The sequence below is a fragment of the Panthera pardus genome, unplaced genomic scaffold, assembly GCF_024362965.1.
Source record: "Panthera pardus isolate Hobbes unplaced genomic scaffold, ASM2436296v1 HiC_scaffold_5, whole genome shotgun sequence".
Taxonomy (NCBI): Eukaryota; Metazoa; Chordata; class Mammalia; order Carnivora; family Felidae; genus Panthera; species Panthera pardus.
In genome coordinates this window covers 16,261,261-16,283,970 of record NW_026526980.1, presented here as the reverse complement: position 1 = coordinate 16,283,970, position 22,710 = coordinate 16,261,261, and the positions used below count along the sequence as shown (strand labels likewise).

At 50.9% G+C, this 22,710-nt stretch overlaps 1 protein-coding gene and 1 non-coding gene across 2 annotated transcripts in view; both read right to left on the bottom strand.

The window, feature by feature from the left end:
* HS3ST4 (heparan sulfate-glucosamine 3-sulfotransferase 4) overlaps positions 1 to 22,710 on the bottom strand; it is a 390,160-nt gene that overhangs the window by 147,303 nt on the left and 220,147 nt on the right. The window lies entirely within an intron of this gene.
* TRNAR-UCG (transfer RNA arginine (anticodon UCG)) lies at positions 133 to 217 on the bottom strand. The gene has a single exon. It is a non-coding gene; the product is annotated as a tRNA-Arg (tRNA).

The following is a 22,710-nucleotide window of genomic DNA, read 5'->3' as shown; positions in this document are numbered from 1 at the left end:
CCCCTGGAGCTCGATTTTAACGTTTATTTATTTTGAGACAGAGAGAGACAGAGCATGAATGGGGGAGGGTCAGAGAGAGAGAGGGAGACACAGAATCCGAAACAGGCTCCGGGCTCCGAGCTGTCGGCACAGCGCCTGACGCGGGGCTTGAACCCACGAACCGCGAGATCACGACCTGAGCCGAAGTCGGACGCTCAACCGACTGAGCCACCCAGGCGCCCCCTGGAGCTCGATTTTAAAGATGAAGCCGCGAAGGCTTCGACAGACAGAATAACCAGCCCTCAGTCACACAGCCAGTTAAGAGACACAGAATATGATTTTTAAAAATACGAATAACAGGGGTGTCTGACTGGCTCGGTCGGTTAAGCATCCGACTCCTGATTTCAGCTCAGGTCGCGGTCTCACAGGTGCGTGAGTTTGAGTTCCGAGTTCGGCTCTGTGTTGGCAGCATGGAGCCCGCTTGGGATTCTCTCCCCCCCCCCCCCTGCCCCTCCCCTGCTCATCCTCATTCTCTTTCTCTCTCTCTCAAAATAAATACATAATAAACTTAAATCAAATGAATAATAATAACGCATACTTTATGTGCTAGGCCCAGGGCTGAGTGAGTACCTGTCTTACTGAAGCCACGTAGAACTCACAATTAAGCCCCAAGCCCTTGAGGAGGTACGCCTGCCATTTCCATGTTACCGATGAACAAACTTGAGACCGGGAGGTTAAGAAGCTAGAAAAGAGTAACACGAAGATTTCAAAGACTGTCGTCCAGCCACCAGTCAGGTGCCTGGATCCTCTCTATGGACCTGTCTGCCCACGGTCGCATGGCCCTCCCCTAAAAATGGCCAAGGTCGGGCACAAGGTCCTTGACTAGCCCCTCCTTTCCTAGAGGAAGCCAGCAGAACAGCGCCTGGTTTTTAGGTCCCAGACTGTGAGCTCCCCACGGTAAGGAACATTATTTCTTAGACTGGACGGCCCACACCAAAGCGTGCCCCGGGACACACCTCCAAAAACATCTCCTGAAAAGGATCATAGAGTTTTCACGGGACCCCCAAACACTAATCTCCTTTTGGACGGTTTTCCAACCACTTCGAAACGTAAAACCCCTTCCTGGCCCACGAGCTGTATACAAAGTCAGGGGGCAGGCCAGATGTGGCTCATGGGCCATGGTTTTCCAACCCCTGAGCAAGGATCTGGAAAACTCTCTGGACAGAAGCGATGTTTGAATGCTCCGTTTTTCTTTCCCACTTAGAAAGTGGCTACACGATAGGCCCATGCATTGTTTTTTTGTTTTGCTTTTTTGCTTTTTCGTTTTTTAATAGGGTGGAAAAGGTTAGAACATTCACGTCTAAGTTCTGGGCTGGCCCACCTCATCCCCTAGGGCAGACACACTGATGCTTACAGCCTGAAAATCAGAATGCAAGGCAGGGTCCATAAGGTAAGGGCCCATGAGCCTCGCCAAGGAGGTCGAACTTCCTTCGAGTTGCCATTTGGGTGCGTGGTACCACGGGACAGCTCCCCGTGATTAGCGTGCCAGGGTTTTCTTGCCCCGTATCTCCATCACGGCGCAGAGAGGTTGAGCGACTTGGCCCGTATCACCCAGCCTGTAGCCGGAATCCCCATCAGGGGTGCCCGGCACCAGTTTCTAGGCACGGCCCATCCTGGGCTGGAGAGCAGAGCCAGGAAACACAGTGGGCTTCCCACTGGCCACGTCGGCAGTGGCTCCGAGCTGCCTGCTTCATACTTAAGTGCTTCAGGCTTGATCCAGGCACACCCACTGTCTTCGGCCGAAATCCGCCCACAGCCCAACGATGCCAGGAGGCCTGTGCCCTAGCAGCAAGGTGGGAGGTGGGGGGGGTGGGAGGAGGCAGCTCTTTCAGAGGGAGGGATTGATTAAAAACTCCAGTGGGACGCCCCTGGATATAATTCCTGCTGCCTACAAAAACCCCCAGCACGTGCTGCTCAGGAGGAGAGGTGCCCAGTAGGGCTGGGGCTGAGGAGTTGAACCACAGGCTATGTTTTCAAAAACAATGGCAAGGGGGCTCAAAGCTGGCACTGTGGGTCTTTCCCAGGGCGGGCTTGGGGCAGGGAGCAAAACAAATGCTATTTTCCTTAATCCTCGGGCCAACTCCAGGAGGTGGGGTTTCTTGCGCTTAGCATGCAAGACAAAGGGACTGAACTAAGCTGATCAATGCATCCTGCTGAGCAAACGTGCTCAGCTCCAAAGCGCAGGCTCTCCTACCTCCTGAGCTCAGGAGTACAGCTCCGAGGTGTCCCACGGGGACTTTGATCCCCCTTCCACTTGCAATGGCTCGACGGCCACTGGCCCAGACATGTTTGAAATGACCCGACAGATTGGTTTAAAAACAGCCCTTTCAGGATTGGTTTAAAAACAGCCCTTTCAGGGGCACCTGGGTGGCTCAGTCGGTTGAGCGTCCGGCTTCAGCTCAGGTCATGCTTTCGCGGGTCGTGAGTTCGAGACCCGCATTGGACTCTGTGCTGTCAGCCATGAAGCCCTCTTGGGATCCTCTGTTCCCTCTCTCCCTGCCCCTCCCCTGCTCGCGCTCCCTCTCAAAAATAAATAAAACATTTTTAAAAATTAAATAAATATTCCATGCAAAGCGTGGTCTTGCTCTCTATGGCACCAAACATTCATTCATTCATCTGGTCCCCCATCCATCCATCCAAATACCTATCTATCCATCCAATGAATCAATCATTCTTTCACTTTTTTTTTTAAGTTTTATTTATATATTTTTGACAGACAGACAGGGGCAGAGACAGAGAGGGGAAGAGACAGAATCCCAAGGAGGCTCCCCACTGTCAGCGCAGATCATGTGGCTCAAACCTCAAGATCACCATCTGAGCTGAAAGCAGGAGTGGACACCTAACCGACTGAGCCACCCAGGCATCCCCAGTCGTCCTTTTAACCACGTGATAAATACTGCCCGAGCGTTCCCCTTTTAGTCAGGTCCTCCACTAGCCCCGAAGAGGAAAAGTGCAAAGATGAATTAAGATCTGGTCCCCGTCCACTCCCAGTGGTCAACAGTTTAGAGGAGGGAGGTTTCAGAGTCTGCTAGTGGGAACCAGTTGTGGGAAAGAAGGGCAGGTGCAGACCTTGCAGAAAGGCCACCGAAAGCCAGAGAAGAGGTGGCGGTCTCCCTGGACAGGAATGAATCTGTGTTCCCTGATTACCTCCACCTCTTTTCCCTCGAGCCCACTTCCCTCACCGATGACGGAGCGATCGTTCCCTAAGAGATCAGAATGTGGGTCAGAGCACGGATGTCACAAATTGGTGAAACAGAGGGAAGTTGGGGAAAAATTTTTTTAAGTTTATTTAGTTTTGAGAGAGAGAGAGAGAGAGAGAGAGAGCAAGCGGGAGCGGGAGAGGGGCAGAGAGAGAGGGAGACAGGGAATCCCAAGCGGGCTCCCGGCTGACAGCACAGAGCCCGACGTAGGGCTTGATTTCACGAACCGCAAGATCATGACGCGAGCCGAAATCAAGGCTCAACCGACCGAGCCACCCAGGCGCCCCTTTGGGAAGTTGCTTTTTTTAAGTTGGGAAGAATTTTTCACCTGAACTGTCTTGGGAAAGGATATGCAGGAAAACCTGGTGGGTTCCTTGGGGTGTTCAAGGAGACCCTGACGGCCATCCGTCCGTTTGCGACAAGACTCACTCCTTGCCCAAACCTTGGCAGGCTCCACTTGTGACCTGTTTAGTCCAGTATTAGCCGGAATCGTGCAAGGTCGGATTAGCAAAAATTCCCCACCTTTGCTATCTGATCAGATTCCTCATCTCTTAGCCTTGATATTTTATTACCCTGCTCTGTCTTCGTCAAGAATCCTGCTGAGTCCGGTGGTTCTGAAGCCAGAACCACCCCTCTGATCCTTGATCCTTCCTCTTAGTAATTTTCCACCCACTGACGCCCCTGCCCTACCCTGCCGCTCGGCTACAACCCCCTCCTTTCCTTGTTGTACCTGGAAGGGAGCCCCATTCTGTACCGAGGTCTCTCTTCCCCTAGTGCAGTAGCTCCTGAGTGGAGCTGGCCGTTACCGCTCTAACTTCTGTCTGGCTCCGGCTTTCTCTGACACACAGATGCCACAGAAGGAAGGTCCGCATGGGAAAGATTCATTTGTTCGTTCGAACACCACCCAGGAGATGCTACCTGCTCTGAAAACCAGGGTATCCGAGGGGTTCTGAGTCACAGGGAGTAACAAATACCATCTGGACGCGTAGAATCTTCGGGCTGATGGCCAAGGCAATGCTCTCAGCCTCAGACACCAGCATCTATGAACAGGCGAGGTACTACGGGTTTCCTTGCTTCAGTTTCCCTGTCTGTAAAAACAGACCTGCTTCAGCAGCACTGCACACGGGGGAGAGGATCAAGCCAGACGAGCAGCGTCCGCGCGGGGCACGTGGCTGGCGCACCCCAACCCTCACCGGGTACCGGCCGCGGTGCCCGTAGCGGTCGTCACCGTCATCGGCGTGAGCGAAGGGACAAGGAGACAGACGCATAGAGCGTCTGAGTCCCAGGACAGGTATGGAGCCCCTGGCGTTTTGCACAATCACTAAACTCAAGCATCGATACAAGTCATGAGAACACGGGGGCATGGAGAGATCGATGTCGAGGGGGCACAACGACAGGAGAAATGATTTCCAGCGTGGGGCATAACGGGTCTTCAAAGAATGAGGGGGTGTTTGGGATCAGGCCACCGCGAGGATTTATGCCCGGAGAGGGTCGTAAAGGGCATTTTAAGATGGGAGCGTAGCACCCACACATGCCACGTTTAAAGGCGACACCGGCTGGCATCCGTTGCCCGCAAACCTAAAACCCAAAACGCTCTCTGATCTGACAGACGAGCGTGTGTAATTTTAAATTTTTTTTTTTAACGTTTATTTATTTTTGAGACAGAGAGAGACAGAGCATGAACGGGGGAGGGGCAGAGAGAGAGGAAGACACAGAATCGGAAGCAGGCTCCAGACTCTGAGCTGTCAGCTCAGAGCCCGATGCGGGGCTCGAACCCATGGACCGTGAGATCGTGACCTGAGCCGAAGTCGGACGCTCAACCGACCGAGCCACCCAGGCGCCCCTGAGCGTGTGTAATGTTATAACTGCTCCCATTTTGTGTGAGCGATCGTGTCCCGTGGCAGGAGAGTCAAGAGTCTGGTTATAGGTCATTGCCCCAGAACCCACTGGGGACATGGTGTATATATCACACTGCCTTTCAGAAACCAAAATAATTCTAAATTTCAAAACAGGTCCGGAGACGCCTCATTTGACAGGAGATGAACCTGTATCAATAACCACCTAATATTTATTAAGCGCTTATCATATTCAGGCAATTCTCCGAGCCTTTAACAAAGTCGATCCTAGTGACGTAGGCAGGTGCTGTTATTATGCTATTATTATTATTACTATTATTATGTTGTTTTATGGTTAATCGTTTTCGCACAGAGGAGAAACTGATACAAAAGGAGGCTCCTAACTTGCCCAGACTGGCACAGCCAAGGAGTTTCAAAGCCAGCATCCAGAGTAACAAAGCCTTGCCTCAAAGCCTGTATTCTGAAATGTTACACTGTTAAATATCACCTGGATATGCTAATACTGCCTTCAAGTATCATACTATTTGTTTCTTGCTCTCTTTCTTGCTGGCTCCTTCCAAGGGCCGGACTTCCCACCACACTGATGCGGGCCTGCTTTAGCCAACGAGACGTTATGAGAGGTGACAGGTGTACAGACTTTAAGTTCCTTTTGGGGTCTGACTTGGCCTCTCATACTCTTGTGACTGGTGATGGAAAAAGCATGATCCACATAGCCGCACGGACCCCAGAAGGAGAGGCAAGCAGACCAGACCCGAACCCGATTCAGAGGCTGAAGCAGAGCCGCTTCAGATTCGTGAAAGAGAAAATACTGGTCGTTATTACAAGCCACTGGGCTGTGGGCATTGTTTGTTACACAGCATTATCACAGCAGTAGCTGCTTCACTTGAATGGCGGAGATGAGGTGTTAAAAGCTGACAGTGGGGCGCCTGGGTGGCTCAGTCGGTTAAGTGGCTGACTTCGGCTCAGGTCATGATCTCGCGGTCCGTGAGTTCGAGCCCCGCGTCGGGCTCTGTGCCAACCGCTCAGAGCCTGGAGCCTGTTTCACATTCTGTGTTTCCCTCTCTCTGACCCTCCCCCGTTCATGCTCTGTCTCTCTCTGCCTCAAAAATAAATAAACGTTAAAAAAAAAAATTAAAAAAAAAAAAGCTGACATTAGCCACATGGGGAAATATCCTAAAAATAACATTAAAGAAATCTTTAAAGTTTTTTTTTTAATATTTATTTATTTTTGAGAAAGAAAGAGAGAGAGAACAAGGAGGAGAAGGGCAGAGAGAGAGGGAGACACAGAATCGGAAGCAGGCTCCAGGCTCCGAGCTGTCAGCACAGAGCCCGACGTGGGGCCTGAACTCAAGGACGGCGAGATCGTGACCTGAGCCGAAGTCGGATACTTAACTGACAGAGCCACCCAGGTGCCCCTAATGTTAAAGATTTTTAATTTCATCCTGAGAGTGATGGAGTCTTCAAATGTTTCCATGCAAAGGGATAAGATAATAGCCATTCTTTTTCCTACGTTGCATCAGACTCCTATTTCCAAAAAAAAAAAAAAAAAAAGGAGTCACTATCTCTGTCCCCCACGACCACACACACACTTAATGTTCACCAGTGACTTTCCTTTGTTCTTAGGATAAAACCCCAAATCCTTAACAGAATTCAAAAGTCCTTCTGTCTGGACCAGAAATCTACCCAGTCACACACCGTACTGTGCTTCCAAGCACACTGGCCTTCCTTTGGTTCACGGAATGTGCACTACTCCCTTTTTTGGCCCCAGGACCTTTGCACGTGCTTGTCTTGCTGCTAGAAATGCTCTTTCCCTAACACTTTGCCTACTTAGCTCTCAGTTACTGTCACTTCCTTGTAAAAATCTCTCCTGAGCCTTTTGGTAGCTGCCTCTGTTCTATGTGTTCGGAACGCCATGCACTTCTCTTTCATTTCAGTTACGCGGTTGTAATTTGAGACACGTACATAAAATGGTATTTGTGTCTATCTCTGCCACTAAATTGTCTACTTCCTGAGAGCACCTACAGGGTCTTTTATTCCCCTCCCCACATACCCTGGTCCTTCGTATCACCAGCATTAGCACAGTCCCTGATACGAGGTTGATGCTCAGTAAAATCGGCTGAATGAAAACATGCTCTGGGATAATAGCTTAGATAGCAATGAGGACAAAGGATTATTTTGGTTGCCTAAAGCACACGAGAACAGAACTAATCCTTCTCCTTTGCACCAGCCCTCTCAACTCCCACTCGCTTTCCCTGAGACTTTGCCAAGACAGATCTCTCATGAAGCAACAGTGTGGTGGGAACGCATTATCAATCTGTTATTACCAACCGGGATATATGACCTCCGCACAGGGCAATATGGTCAATCTACGTGGCAGGTGTTCATCCGTGTCCCTCCGGATCTGCACCGTAATTTTACGATCCAGAAGACTCCCGTAACTGGAGGAGAATGAAACATCTGGATGCTGCAAGCTCTCTCGACAGGCTGTCTACACCATCACCTTCAAAAATCGATGCACGAGCAATGAGAGTTTCTCGAACAGCAGAACAGCGGCTGATAGCAGAAAATGCCGGTTAAGTCTCTCCGTGGTATTAAAGCCAAGATCGCCTGGATTTCCTTTGGGAGTGCCTGGAAATCTACAGTCTGGCAATAAAAGAGGCCGTGCGTAGGGCCAAATGATGACTTCATTGTAAACGTGTCTGTGCTGGGGTAAAGGCCATCGTGTCATTCACGCATCTGGGAAATTAATGAGTGATTCAGCCGACGACCGATCAGTGCCGTAGGGTCATCGGATCGTGGGATGGAGGCCTGTATCTGAATAAAGGGTAGTTCAGGGTGGGCATGGAGGCAACACAGAGAAACTGGGCACTGGGAAATCGGCAGGAGGTGAGGAGGGTCCTGGGTACTACGCTCTAAACTCACCAGGATTCCGGGCGCCTGGGTGGCCTGGTCGGTTGGGCATCCGGCTCTGGATTTTGGCTCGGGTCACGATCCCAGGGTTGGGGCATGAAGCCTTGCCTCGGGCTCCACACTGAGCGTGGAGCCTGCTTGGGATTCTCTCTTTCCCCCTCAACCCCTCCCCCACCCCACATAACAAACAAATAAGTAAATAAATAAACAACCCGCCATGACTCGAAACCATCCACCACAATGGCACCAAAGAGAGGACAGATGTGGCGGGATCAGAAAAATGACGGTGATGGTATCCGAAGATGGGAAGGACAGGGCAGGAGGAGAAATTGGCCTGGTTGCTTTGGAAGGCACCTTAGTGTTGTCTTTGAAAAGCTGAGACACTCAGGGGGGCCTGGGTGGCTCAGTCGGCTGGGCGTCCAACTCTCGGTTTCGGCTCAAGTCACGATCTCGCGGTTCGTGGGATCGAGCTCTGCGTCAGGCTCTGCGCTGGCAGTGCGGAGCCTGCTTGGGATTCTCTCTGTCCCTCTCTCTCTGCCCCTGCCCTGTTCAAGCGCTCTCTCTCTCTCTCTCTCTCCAAATAAATAAACAGTAAAAAGAAATGAAAAATTCAAAAAAATAAAAACTGAGACACTTATCCACTGTGTTATACAATTCTTCTCGCTGTATTCTTAGACAAAAACTCACGCAAGTGCAAAGGAAGGCATGTGACGAGAAGCTCAGGGCAGTACGTTCATCGCAGCAAAAACTGGGAACCACCCAGCTATCCAGGACTGGGAGGAAGGACTAGACAAACTCCACCGTAGCCATCGAGGGGATACAAGGCAACAATGAGAAGTACATTGACATGTAAATATCTCAAAGGGACTTGGGCAAGAGAGAACAAAGCAAGTCGGCCGGCACATGATACAGCAAGCGTGTTGTGATTTTCTTAAACGCACCCACTCAAAATAACAATACTGTATATTGTGCACTTCCTGTGGCCGTACGTTTGTGTGTAATTGTGCAGCGGGTGGTCCAGGAGGTTATACCCCAAACCGGGAACAGCGGGCACCTTGGGGGCACGGGGTGGGAAGTGGACTTTGGTGTGGGGGCTGGTGGAGACGTTAGCCTGGTCTACAACGTCCTGTTCACTTCGTAAGTGGGACATGGGCAGACTTGACTAGTGAAGCTGAAACGTTAAAAAAGAAGTTGTTCAAAAGGATGAGCAAGAAACAAGGAACGGAGCCGCGTGAAATTGCGTTTGAACGTGCAGCCAGGAGGAAGGGAGAGAGGCTCAGAACGAGACCAAGGTTTCTGGGAGCCTAAATGGTGCTCCGAGGGCTCTTACTGATGGCTCGTCTCTCTGCGGACATTCGTGGCCCTGTGCCACCTCCAGGTACCAAGATCTCACAAATGCAGAAAAGGCTTTTCCATCAGGGAACGACAGACGCGGGGAGGTGGGTACAGAAAGGAAGGGACAGGCCACAAGGATGTCATCACGTCTCTTAGATGAAGAAAGGTTCCCCACGCGCCACTGCTGACGTGGGGCTTATTTAAGCTTTTAACAAATCATCTGAGAGAGATTTATAGTTAAGTATCTCTGCGTACAAAGTACGTTTGAGCTCGGGGGGGTAGGAAAAGGCCAAGCAGGTAAGGATATATAAACCACAGAGCAGAAATGACCACAGGTCTGACCCCGTCTCAAAATTCTTACGTCTATCCAGGCTGTCCCGGGGATTAAGATCGCTCATGAATGGCCCTGGAAAACTGCAAGCTGGCACACATACGTTGTTTATTGTGATGATTATGTCACTGTCGGCTTTACATCAGCATTTGGTAACAGAGCTCGAAAATGAGATCCATAAAGGAGTCTGGTGTTCTGTTCAGCCATCCCTTTGACTGTGAGAGCTTTACAAGAATGATTTTGCTTTTACAAGGAGATCAGCCTCCATTTTCTCTTGTTTTTTTTTTTTTGTTCTTAAATAGAAATACTCTGTCCAAATTGAAAAGTTGGGGAAGGAGAACAGAAAGAAAGCCACCCATCATCTCAACAGCCCCAGAACGTCACACAATACTTGCTACATGATGATGCGAACGGGTGAATGAATGAATGAATGAATGAACGAATCCACTCCTATCATTTGGCTGCCTTCCCTGCCACGCCTTTCTCATTAGCGTGTTTTCCAGGGCCGCTCTCCATTTTACACCCTGTACTTTTCGCTGATCTCACCAGCAGTCCCTCATGGCGCTCTGGAGCCTTCAGAATTGGGCGGTATCCCCCCCATTTGATGTGTTTCATCCAGTCCTCATGTTGGAACAGCCACCACACCCTCCAGATCCCTCTGCAGAGGGTATCTCGGTGCAAAGCGTTCCATTCTCTGGCCTGCCCTGAATGCCTGAGAACGTCCCAGCGCTTAGACTCCGATGGCTTAGAACAGAGATGGCTGGGGGTTGGCACAGGCTCTGTTTTACAGACTTCACTATTAGTGTATGGCTATGGTGATTGTTACCACTTTGTGTTAATAAAGTGGATCGTTTGCTGAACTGCAGCCCAGCTCGGGGCGTGATCTCACCACCATGAGATCATGACCGGAGCCGAAACCAAGACTCTGATGCTCGGTCGACTAAGCCACCCAGGTGGGCTCATTTATTTAACGTTTAAGATAAAGAAAACACTCTCCAGGTCCTACCGAGGTTAAAGATGAGCCCAGGTAGACATCACACATCATGGTAAATTCTAATATAAAATAAAGGCTCCACAGTAAGAAGTCTGTGGAGGCACAAATTATTTCAAAGAATAAGTCAGCCTGGAATAACGAGAGGCTCTTTCACCGCTCTTCGAGAAAGGACAGGGGATGGCGGAGGACCCTTCTCCCTGAGGCTGTCAAGGGGGGACCAGTTCAATTAGACAGGTAGTTAAAACCCCATGCGACGAACTGCCCAACACACACTCGGAAGGCACTCACTTGATGGTGACGCCGTTCTGTCTGGAACTCTCCTACTGGCCAGATTTTTCAGGAACCGCTTTTTTTGTCGTTCATTCTGTGATGGACATTCCAGCAGCTCCTGCTTCTCCTCCCCTAGTCCCCAAGTTTGGGGCCCCGGGACCTATCATACTACTGAATTCTAAAGCCCAGCAACTGCGACAGCCCCCCCCCCCTTATCTAAAACTTGCTGCCCAATAACTGTGGGACCAGGTGACAGGGGGGCGAGATTCTATTCCTTCCCTGAATTCTTTCACCCGCCCCTCCTCCCCACCCCCCCCAAAGGGGCTGATTCTATCTGATGGACCAAGCAATCATTCATCTGTTGATTCATCCTGCAGACATGGAAGGAGCACCTGTCATGAGTCATGTCCAGTTACCGCTCTGAGGATCAAAGAGAAAACAAAGACCCTGTCCTCGTCGAATTCCGCTCTAGTACTGGCAGGTGGGTAATAAAGAAGTGAGCAAATAAGCAACGTGAGTTCGGATATGCTAGGAAGGACACAAAGTAGGGTACTGGGTTGAAAGTACCTGGGGGCAGGGAGGGAAACTACTTCGGTCTGCATGGTCAGGGAAGGCCCTGCTGAGATGTTAGCATCTGAGCTGAGACCTCCACGAGAAAGAGCCGGCCAAGTGGAAGTCCAAAGGAAGCGTGTCCCACAAGAATGACAGCCAAGAGCCCAGGCCCCAGAGCAGAAACGAAGGAGACGTGTTCAAAGAACAGAAAGAAAGGCACTGGCTGGCTTTTCTGGCTGAAGCGCAGAGAGCAAGGGGGAGGGTGGTAAGGAGATGATGCGGAGAAAGCCAGAGAGCAGGCCACTCGGGCTGAGAAGGACTCAGTAGAGAGCTCACTGAGGCACAGAGCTTCTGTCTTGATAAGCACGTTCGTCCATCTGGCCAACTTGCTTCATGCTCCACTGTCCCCAGAGAACGGGAGGTTCCTCCTAAACCCCTATTCCTACCATATGGACATCGCTCTTTTTTTTTTTTTTAATGTTCTTATTTATTTTTGAGAGACAGAGACAGAGACAGAGAGAGAGAGAGGCAGAGAGAAAGGGATACAGAGAAGCAGGCTCCACACCAAGAGCAATGAGCCCTGATGAAGGGCTTCAACTCACAAACCTCAAGACCATGACCTGAGCTAAAGCCGGACGTTCAACCGACTGAGCCACCCAGGTGCCCCTGTACCTCACTCTTACAAATCTTTTTACCAGAGCCTGGCTCTGCTCTCCACGCCCTTGAGCAAACCCTGTAGTCCATGATACAGGAGGACCTGGCTCCAATATTCTGGTTCGTTCTGTAAATCCCGGCTCACACCAGGCCTTCTAAACCACACTTGTTTCTGCTTTGCCTTCTGGATTTCACGCCACAGGCCTGAGCATTCTGGAGAAGTAAGAACACCCTAAGCCCACATCCCACCCTGACTAAGTGAGGCTCCACTTGGTTCTGTGTCCTCCCTCTTCCCCACTGGCCATGTGTCTGTCTGATCCTCGCATGCTTGGGTCCTGGCCGTGTTCTCGTTAAGGCTTGATTGCCCATCACGGTGGCCCTAACCAGTACGGGTAAGCTTAATCATCAGACTAATTCAGCAGACTTAGCTCCAAATAATTCTTGGCTGTTTCAAAGAATCAAATCTGGAGATCTGTCACAATTGAGGATATTTAAAAATTATGTTCAGGCTCCGATGGCAATTTCCAAAGAGCACTTCTCAGAATAGCTGGGAAACTGCCATGTAATTGGAATAAAGCTAGGACCTCCTCAGGGGTCTGCTTGGAGGAAGGACCACATCCACGTGGGTGCACCATCACCCACGTATTTGTTAATAATCGCCCTCCTTACCCACCTACCACCCACATGTTTCTGGTCATAATTCCAGAAACTTTGGGGTCCAGGTTCTTGTCTGATAAATCGGGCACCACCCTGGGAGAGCCAGGGCAGTAAAGCTGAAAAGTCACATGACCGATCTGCATTTTGGGCAACAGCTCCTTTCATGGCATGGTTTCAGACCCCCCATCGTTCCGGCTGCCCTATTTTCGCCTCCGGTTTTCAACAAGCATGTTTAAAATGGTACCGAGGCTGGAATTCTCCCCTCCGGGTGCAGCCAGGGCAGAGCAACAAGCCACGTGCGGTTGAGCTTCTCGCGATGAGGAGACCAACCACGGCCCATCGGCCAGGTCCAGCTCCCACCCGGGAGCGTCTTGGCCAAGAGAAGCATGCACTTTTGAAAACTGTTGTCGACCTTAGAAGGAACCCAGAAAATCAAGGCTTCAAAACTTTGCTAACAAGGGGCGCCGGGGTGGCTCTGTCGGTTGAGCGCCCAACTCTTGATTTCAGCTCAGGTCATGCTCTCATGGTTCGTGGGATCGAGCCTGCTTGGGATTCTCTCTTCTTCTCCCCTGTCTCTGTCCCTCCCTCTCTCTCTCTCTCTCTCAAAATAAAGAAATAAATTTAAAAAAAAAATCCTAACAAAATTGCAAGACCTGCCCACATTGGGTCCACTTGGCTTACAAGGCAAGCAAACAGTTGATACACTGGCGTCTGTACCCTTTGGGTCAAGGTCTGAGCTCCCATGGGCCACTGTCCCCACCTGGCCCAACAAGATGTGTTTCTGGTCTCCACACGTAGACTTCAGAAGCCAAGGAATCAAACATACCCGGTTTGGAGTCAGAAGGAACAACGCGACACATTCAACGAAAACAATCACCACCGACCACTCACAGTGTGAGCTACCCCACGAGACTCTAGGGCTGGGGTCACGAGCAGGACGATGCAGAAACTGCCCTTATAGAACGTCTAGTTTAGCCGGGAGCAAAGAGCATCAACAGTTACCTGCCTTACTTACTCATTGCAAAGGTAAGAAGCGTTGCCAAGGAAAAACAGAGAGCGTCGTGCAAACAAACAGAAGAAAAATCTGCCTTAACCAGATCAGAGAATGGCGTGAATGCTCTGATGTGGTGACATTTCAACTCAGGCCCCAAGGACAAAGGGAGGCCAACAGGAGGCCTGGAAAATGGAACAAGGAGAATGCTCTCCGGGCGCCCAGGCCTGGAGGCGGGAAGGAGGTTGGCAAGTCTTGGGAATTGAAAGAGGGCTTTTTTTTTTTTTCTTTCTTTTCATTTTTAATACGGTAGATAAAACCTTGGGAGGATTTTATTACTGTGTCTTTCTTAAAAACAGGCACCAGCTCCCTATCACCGTGGCAATCTTTCCAATAGACTCCGTATTGTTGAGCAAGAGATAGGTGAATGTGGTCCGGCTTGTTTTTACACACAAATGCACGAATCCCTGGCAGGAAAATGCACACTTCTTTCCCCCCACGACCCCATAAAAAGACAATGAAATATATCTAACTCCTAAGTCCCCGACCTCATCAGGCCAGGACTGCAAAAGGAGATTATGCTCCTTTCATACGCAAATGATTATGGCCTCAGGCCCTCCAACTGTCTCCCAGCTGTTTTCTGGGAGAGTTTCCCCGGGGCCTCCTGAGGGTCCAGAATTGGGCTTTTAGATTCCGTTTGCACTGAGCTCCTTGCCCTGCTGGGCCCAGCTGTCCTCACCGGTGACTACCGCTAATGCCGTGCTTGGCTGTGGGAAAAGACTACTGTTATTGGGGTCCGCAGGGACGGTGAAGGTTAAGTTTCAACACTTGTAGTGGAAGTTGAACTTGGAAGCATCCCTGAAGCTAGAGAAGTCAGCCAGTGCTGCTCCAGAATGCCAGCTGCCCCAGGGAGCCCATGCTGGCGTGATGGTTCCATCTCTTCTGGCCCCTCCTGCCTCCCTGTGGCCAGGGGGCCACCCACTCCCACCGGTGGACCCCCCGGACGCTGCGGAGCTGGGATCCTAGGTAATCTCGAGCTAACCGCGAAATCGCTCTGTTCCTGCCGGTGTTTTCACAACACGGGTACACTGGCTAACTTCACCGTGTCACGGGGAGGACAAAACAAGTACGTAAATGTACACACACTGGCTATGTTCTGAACAATATCCACGGAAGCTTCACCCAAGGGATCAGAGCTTTGTGCGGTTAAACGCGGTAGTTAGTGGGGCGCCGGAGTGGCTCAGTCGGTTAAGTGTCTGACCTCGGCTGAGGTCACGATCTCGAGGTCCCGGGGTTCGAGCCCCACATAGGGCTCTGCGCTGACAGCTCAGAGCCTGGAGCCTGCTTCCGATTCTGTGTCTCCCTCTCTCTCTCTGCCCCTTACCAACTCACGCTCTGTCTCTCTCAAATAAGTGTTAAAAAAAATTTTTTTTTAAGCTGTAGTTAGCATCTCAGTGATGACAAGCAACATGGGAACAGTGTATAAGCTAGGGGGTCGCCAAGGGGCTTTGTAATGTAGCCTCTAGCCTTTCCACCTGCATCACCCACAGCATCCTCTGTATGCCCCGCGTCCCACACCAGTCGGATCTCAGGAGCACACAGCGTTCCCCTGCGCCTCTGAGTTCCACCCATGCTGTCCCTCCACCCAGAACATCTTTTCTTTCCTATGACCGCCCGGGTAAATAAAATCACACCGGATTCCCATTATTTGAAACTGACAGATGATTCCACTCAAAATGATAGAAGGAAAGTAAAAGTGAGTTGACAGGTCTGTGTGACCACCCAGTCCACGGGGGACACTTCAAGCACCATTTGGTGGTGGAGGGTTCAAATGACAGTGTGGGGCAGAATTTCCCGTGCTTCGTTTCTTACCTTTGTTTCCTCGATACTGATTCCATTCTCACCTCCCATAAACTCACCACCCGGTTGCAGTACGTTCCTGCATCTATGATCTTTCTTGTTGGCAACCAGCTAGAAAGACAGTCAACTGTCCTATCCACCCAAAGAAGAGTGCCAGAAAGGTGTCTCCTTATCCCTAATCGGTCCAACCTGGGTAGCCCAAAAGACAGAATGTCCTGACTGTCTGCACCGGTCCTGCTTTCCAGCCTGAGGTTTCGGAAAGGAGTCAACTTCATACATAGCACCAAGCCCAAGGTCTCATAAAGCCAAGGGCCAAATATCAGTGCCAAGAAGCCCAAATACCTACCATTGCTACCCCTGTGACCGTACTCTCCATTTTTCACATGAAAAACCCCTATTCTTCCTTCAAAACCTCATTTTGTTCAAAGTCTTCCCCACAAGAGCAACAAGAATTTTTGTAACTAGGCATCGGGATGAATGCGAACTAAACTTATTGGAGTGGTCGTTACGCGATGTCCGCAAATATCGAACCGTTATATTGTGCATCTGAAACTAATATAATGTTATGTGTCATTTATACCTTGATCTTAAAAAAAAAAAACACCTTATTTTGCTTTCTGTGTGAAATTACAGAATACGAGAAAAGTAGGCGCGGTCTATTCTGGATTCCGTAGTACTCTGTAGAAATCTCCATAAAATGTATTCCGCTGGACTATAAAGTATCCGAATGGGTTACTGGGAAAACCTCAAGAGCAGGACCCCAGTCATAGTCCTCTCTTTATTCCCTACATGTAGCTGGCACAGAGAAAACGCTTAGTGGGAAATGATGAGTGGATGACCATCTATATGTTTTTGACCTCAACTTTAGCATCTTTCCAAACTGCTGGCTATATGATGGTCAAACAAATCATCCCAGAACCTATTCTCCACCCCACCCCACCCCTATTCTCCACCCCACCCCGCCCTTCTTCTACATATACACGTTCCAACTTGGGTTTTCCTTCTGATTTCGTGAAAAAGCAATTTGCGCGAGGCCCAAATGTTAAGACTTTGCCTTAGCCCCTGCTCAATTTCAACCTAGTGGCGTCTCTCAAGCTTTCTCACTTGATCAGATGGTCCTGAGTCCCGATTGCATTGTGCCTCTCAATAACGACCATACTTGGCTTTGTATCATCTGCATGTCTGATCACTAGGACCCTCTAGGTCCTTGTCAAATCGCATACCAAGATTAAAAGACTGGGTAGGACACAAGTGAACACAAAGGATCACCGGTGGACCCATGCATCACGAGGGGAAGTCTCCGTCCAGGTGCACAAAGAACGATCCATCCCATTCCAGGCTTCTGCCACTGGAAATCCACAGAATGGGGTCTTCGTCAAGTAGATACATCACTGTCAAGTCAACAGGAACGAAAGGAAGATGGCTCCGTCAGTTACTCAGAAGCCCAGAGTCCTGGTGTCCCAATGCACCCGGTTTAACCTGAGCTGACAGTTTTATCATGTGGCAGATCTTACATACAGGTCGACGTTCCTGGCTTTTGAAACATCCTCCACGCCTGGCGACGTGGAGCCCGTGTTACCCAACGGCAGCCACCAGCTGAAGGTCTGTATCAAGGGAAGATGCCCTCCGGTTGGCCACAGTCCACATCTGGCCGGTGCCTGGCTCACAAGAGCGCTGGGATTTCACGAGCCCTGCTCTTTGGTATTCTTCCAAGGAAGACCGCCAAGTCCAGAGTCCCACACGCGTGCCTCCACCAAGGCTCAGGAAGCAAAACAAGCAGCCTCTGTGTGAACCTACCCGGAGCCCACAGTGCCACGCCACCAGCCCTGTCTTTTCTAAGAGCTGATCATTAATGGTATTTCCCATGCAAACATAAAATTGGCCCCCTCAGCCTGCTTCCCTTCCCATTCGAGGGGATTCTGTCGTCTGGGGCCACGCTGGAACTCACTGGCTCCTTCTTCCACACGCTGGTGCATCTCTTTTGAGAGCTCTATCTCCTATCTCCTGGGGTAAGAATGAGTCTTTGTAAATAACCTCAGTCCCATCCATCACTGTAATTGGTAACGGTTTCCAGACCCTACCTATCAGCCTGGTCACCTACCCTTTGCCTATGAAATCATGTCGGTCGGTGTTCGGAGGGTAGAAGGGCATCAATAGCCAAACGGGGAACAGACACTTAGAAACAAGCCAGAAAGAGATCTACTCCAGAGGCAAGACCCTCTTGCCAGGAATGATCAAGGAAGCTTGAGATCGGAAAAACCTCAGGAATCACCCGGTCCTTTGGGAGATGATGGCAAATATATCCCAGGCACTGGGAAAACCAGGTATGACTCAGCACCCTCAGGGCGAGCAGAGGAAACAGTAGAGATACTCTGACCTTGGGACGACTGCCAGAGAGTTCCTAAAGCAAGGCCAACCTTTACCGTGGCACCTCACATGGCTTTCTGCCCCGAGAAACAGGGACCATACAGACCTCCCACCTGTGCTAAACCCGACTTCAAAAGCAAGCGGAGGTGGAAAACCGATGCAAGACGCCTCTTGTTCGGGAGGACGCTTCACCTGGGAAGCAATTATCGCCAGGAAGAGTGGTGGAGAATTAGGAAACTAACGTCTTCTAATCTGCTGTCTAACAGAAACGTCTCGGCAGCCAATCAATAATGGCAGTGGCGGGGGTGAGCACCGGAGGAGTCTCTCCTCGCCTTCACATCAGTAATTAAAGCCGGTTTAATGAGATTGCCCGAGAGCTGGGTGTCTGAGTGCAGGAGAGGCAGACAGCGAGGTGGAATGAGAGACAAGCTGGGGTGTGAATGGCCCGGAACCTCTCCGGCAAAATGTAGGACGGGGAACGCTGGGAACAGGCACCTGTCGTTGACAGGCGAGGCCAGGAGAGATGGGAAAAGTTCCACGTCGTCTGGGACCTGCCCCCGGGTCCCGTCTTTGGAGAAAATTCAGCCCCCGGATCTCACCACCGTCTATGGAATGGTGGCAGAGGCCTAGAATTTTAAGACCAGTTCTGCCACCTAGAAGCTGTTCTATCTGGAAGGGGTCCCTTCTTCGGGCCCCTCATCCAGGCAAGGGGTCGATAAGAGATGATTAAGAATGAAGAAGAATGATTAAGAATGAAGGTTTGTTTTTTTTTTTTTAATATTTATTCATTTTCAAAAGAGAGCGAGCAGGGGAGGGGCAGAGAGAGAGGGGGACAGAGGATCCCAAGCAGGCTCCACACTCCCAGCACAGAGCCCGAAGTGGGGCTGGAACTCACAAACCGTGAGATCATGACCTGAGCCGAAGTCTGACGCTTAACCGACTGAGCCACCCAGGTGCCCCGTGCAGAGAATGGACCATCAGCCAAGCACTCACAGGTGGAAAATGGTCTTACAGTGCATACGCTGCCGTTTATGGGGTGGGACTGGTGAGGAGACATTGGGGGGATGAACTTTAAATGCAGGCATCCCTCGATTTATTGCCCTTCATCGATACTGCTATTGCTAAAAGCTTTTACAAAGATTTGTGGCAACCCTGCGTCGAGTAAGTCTATCGGTGTCGTTCTCCCACGGCACCTGCTCGCTTCGTGTCTCTGGGTCACGCCTCCGTAATTCTCAAGTCCAACCTGTTTTATTATTATATTTGCTAGGGTGATCCTCGGTCAGTAACTGCAATGCACCACAAGCTCAGATGATGGTGAGGATTCTTTAACAATGCCGTCTTTTTCTCATTAAGATACAGACACAGTCTTTTTTTTTTTTAGACATAATGCTATTGCACACTTAACAGACTATGGCATATCGGGGCGCCTGGGTGGCTCAGTCAGTTGAGCGTCCGACTTCAGCTAGGTCATGATCTTGCGTTCGAGCCTGGGTTCGAGCCCCACGTCGGGCTCGGTGCTGACAGCTCAGAGCCTGGAGCCTTCACATTCTGTGTCTCCCTCTCTCTCGCTGCCCCTCCCTCGCTCGCACTCTGTCTCTCACAAAATGAATAAACACATTGAAAAATTAAAAAAAAAAACAACAATAAACTACGGGATAGCGTAAACGTTGATTTTTTGTGCACGGGGAAGCCAAAAGAGGCGCGTGACAAGCTCTATGGCACGATTCACTTTACGGTGGTGTTCCAGAACCGGACCCGCAATACCTACCAGGTGCGCCTCTAACAGCGTCTTGCTCTCTTCTTTTCAAAAGCCACGACTAAAGAGAAACGCAGCCTTGGGGGACCCTTCCAGTAGAAGCGTCTCCCCACAATCTACCCGCTGGAAGCGAAGAGGCGGCCGTCCGCCACGAAACCTCTAAGAGACGGAGAGCCTTGAAGGCAGAGCGACGGTGGCCAGAGGTGCTGGCGGGCCCCAGACAGAACCCTACGGCCCCGCTCCACGGTCCACATAAATTGCCTTTTGGCACGGAGCTAAACGGAAGAACTCAGGATAATCCCGCATTTTCGTAGAGCCTCCCTCTCTGCAACGCGGTCTCCCGCCAAACAGAGCGCATCTGCACAGGCCTGTGCCGAATGCATCCCGGCCGGCAGGCCTGTGATTTAAGACCAGGTCTTCCTTGTCTCCATACTACATAATGAAGTCAGTCACATTTTATTGCCAAATGGCCCCGGTAATGCCTCCGTAACTGCCCATCGAAGGTGCTCTTGCTTTCGGGAATAAAGAGCGAATTTGAATTTCACCAAGATAAACTCGTGGCTGGGTCAATACATCGCATGGTTATCGTGTGTGCCCTGCACTTTATCTATTTTTAGGCCTTGCTCCTGCAAGGAAATAAAAATGTATTACCCGACTGTGTAAAAGCCACGGCCCTGGGGGAGAGGAGGCACATTTGTGAACTGTTCTCTGTGGGGTGGGGGGGGTGGGGGCAGAGGGAGGCAAGGGTTTCGCGGCTGGTAGAAAAAAAAATGCAGCAGGGAGCGGGAGAGGGGCAACAGAAAGAAGGAAAAATCACTTATTGGAGCACCAACGTTGCATTTTAAAAAGGCATTTTTTTTCATGGGCGACATTCAATCCTCCAACAAGAGAGTTTCGAGTGATTGGCCTCATCTTTTTTCTTTTCTTTTTTAAATGTTTATTTATTCTTTAAGAGAGAGAGAACGAGCAGGGGAGGGGCCGAGAGAGTCGGGGACAGAGCATCGGAAGCCGGCTCTGCACTGACAGCCGAGAGCCCGACGAGGGGCTCAAACTCACAAACCGTGAGATCGTGAGCTGAGCCCAAGTCGGCCGCTTAACCGACTGAGCCACCCAGGCGCCTCACGATTGGCCTCGTCTTACACAAGGGGGAGACTGAGAGGACCAGCAGGGGAAGGGGGCCCTTTCAAGGTCACATGGATTCTGGATCTGAGACGGCCGCCATGTTTCTGGTTCTCTCTCCTTACAGGTGCATGTGGAAGTCACCCTTCCCTGCCCTTTCGGAGGCAGCTGTGACCTGTGACTCGCTTTGGACACACAGGGAGCTAAAGGAGAGGGTGTCCCTTCCAGCGGGAGGTCTGAGAGCCAGAGCACCTACAACTCGCGACTTTCTCCACGCTATGACAAAACCAGCGTCCTGGATGGCGGCTGTCTGGGGAGCGTGGGTCCTCAGGTGAGGAGACAGCTCCCGCAGAGCCATGGTGGACGCACAGCAAACACGAAAAAAAGCCCTTGGCTGTCCCATACCTCTGGGCGCTGGGCCCTACTTGTTACTGAGGCATAACCCCGCCCATCCTGACGCTCCGCCCCAGGGCCGGGCTTTTCCACTCCACTGAGCAAAGCCAGGTTTGAGTTTAGGTCTCCCGAATCCAAGCTCACGGTTTTGCCCGGGGCCTTCCTTCTTCCCTTAGGAGGTCCTCTATTCTTTCATACCTACTTTGCAGAACAGGAAATGACGCTTTGGAGAAGCCACCTGCGTGAGGGCACGGCACCAAGAAGTAGCCCCATGACGTGGACCTCAGCATAAGAGCTCCTCTGAACCTCCTTTCCTTTCTTTTCCAGTTCCTAGCCTTGCAGGAAGTCACGCAGCCCGCAGATGAGCAGCGCCAGCCGCAGGGGCCACCTGCCTGGGTTCAAACGAGGCTCTGGGCACACGTCTAACGGCGTTCCTCATCTGTAACGGGTGGAGGTCACCAGTAACAGCGCCTACCTCCTGGGATCACGGCGACACACGCGTGGGTGCTCCACGCAGCTCGTGGCCAACACTACACACAGTTGCTTGCTCACCACGAGCCCCCTTTATCCAGCGCTGCCTCAGTACCGCGGGTATGCAGCTCTCCTTGGCCACTGTGACTGCTAGATCCCTTCTCCAGAACACTCTGTCCACCAGCCTGCACCACTGACAAGCCAGGTGCAGGAGGGGACCCTGCTTTTGCAACACGCACCCGGAGGTAGCCCGGGCAGATGACTATTGGCCTTGGACTTCCCCAGACTTTATTCTCCGCTGCTCGTTCAACCTCCCAAACTATCATCATCCGTCTAACACGGTTAGCATTACTTCCCCATCTCTAAGGACCCTCTTTCGTTTTTCCTCCATTTATAAATATTTACTGAGTACCTGCCATTGCCAGGCATGGTGCTTGGTGGCCGGCAGGCAAACGGTGACTCAGACACAGTGTGGCCAAGGAGGAGGACCCACGGGTTAGCAAATGTAAAACAGTCTGTTCGGCATTTAAGGCAGAGGAGGTAAGAGGGTGTTGTGGGAGCACATTACTTGATTCAGCAAACATTTATTGAGCACATACTGTGCACCTGACATTTTGTTCAGCACTGGAAATACGACGGTAGAAAAGCCAGGCATTATGCGTTCTCCCATGGAGTTCAGAATCGAAGATTTGTGTCCACGAGCACCCTTTCTCCCCTACTTCCACCCGGCCGACACGACTTAGGCATGGTTGACTCCACTCTAAAAATCTGAGGAGGACTCATCATCAAAGCTCAGTCCACGGGAGTTTGGTTCCCGTCAGTGATTCGGGAGTGGTCACACGATCCAAGCTGTCCATCAAAGAACAGCATCCAGGCGATTGCCGGAGCTTTCGCAGAGAGGTTTGACCACCACGCTATGATGTAAACCCGGAGAGACCAACAGATCTCTTACCAA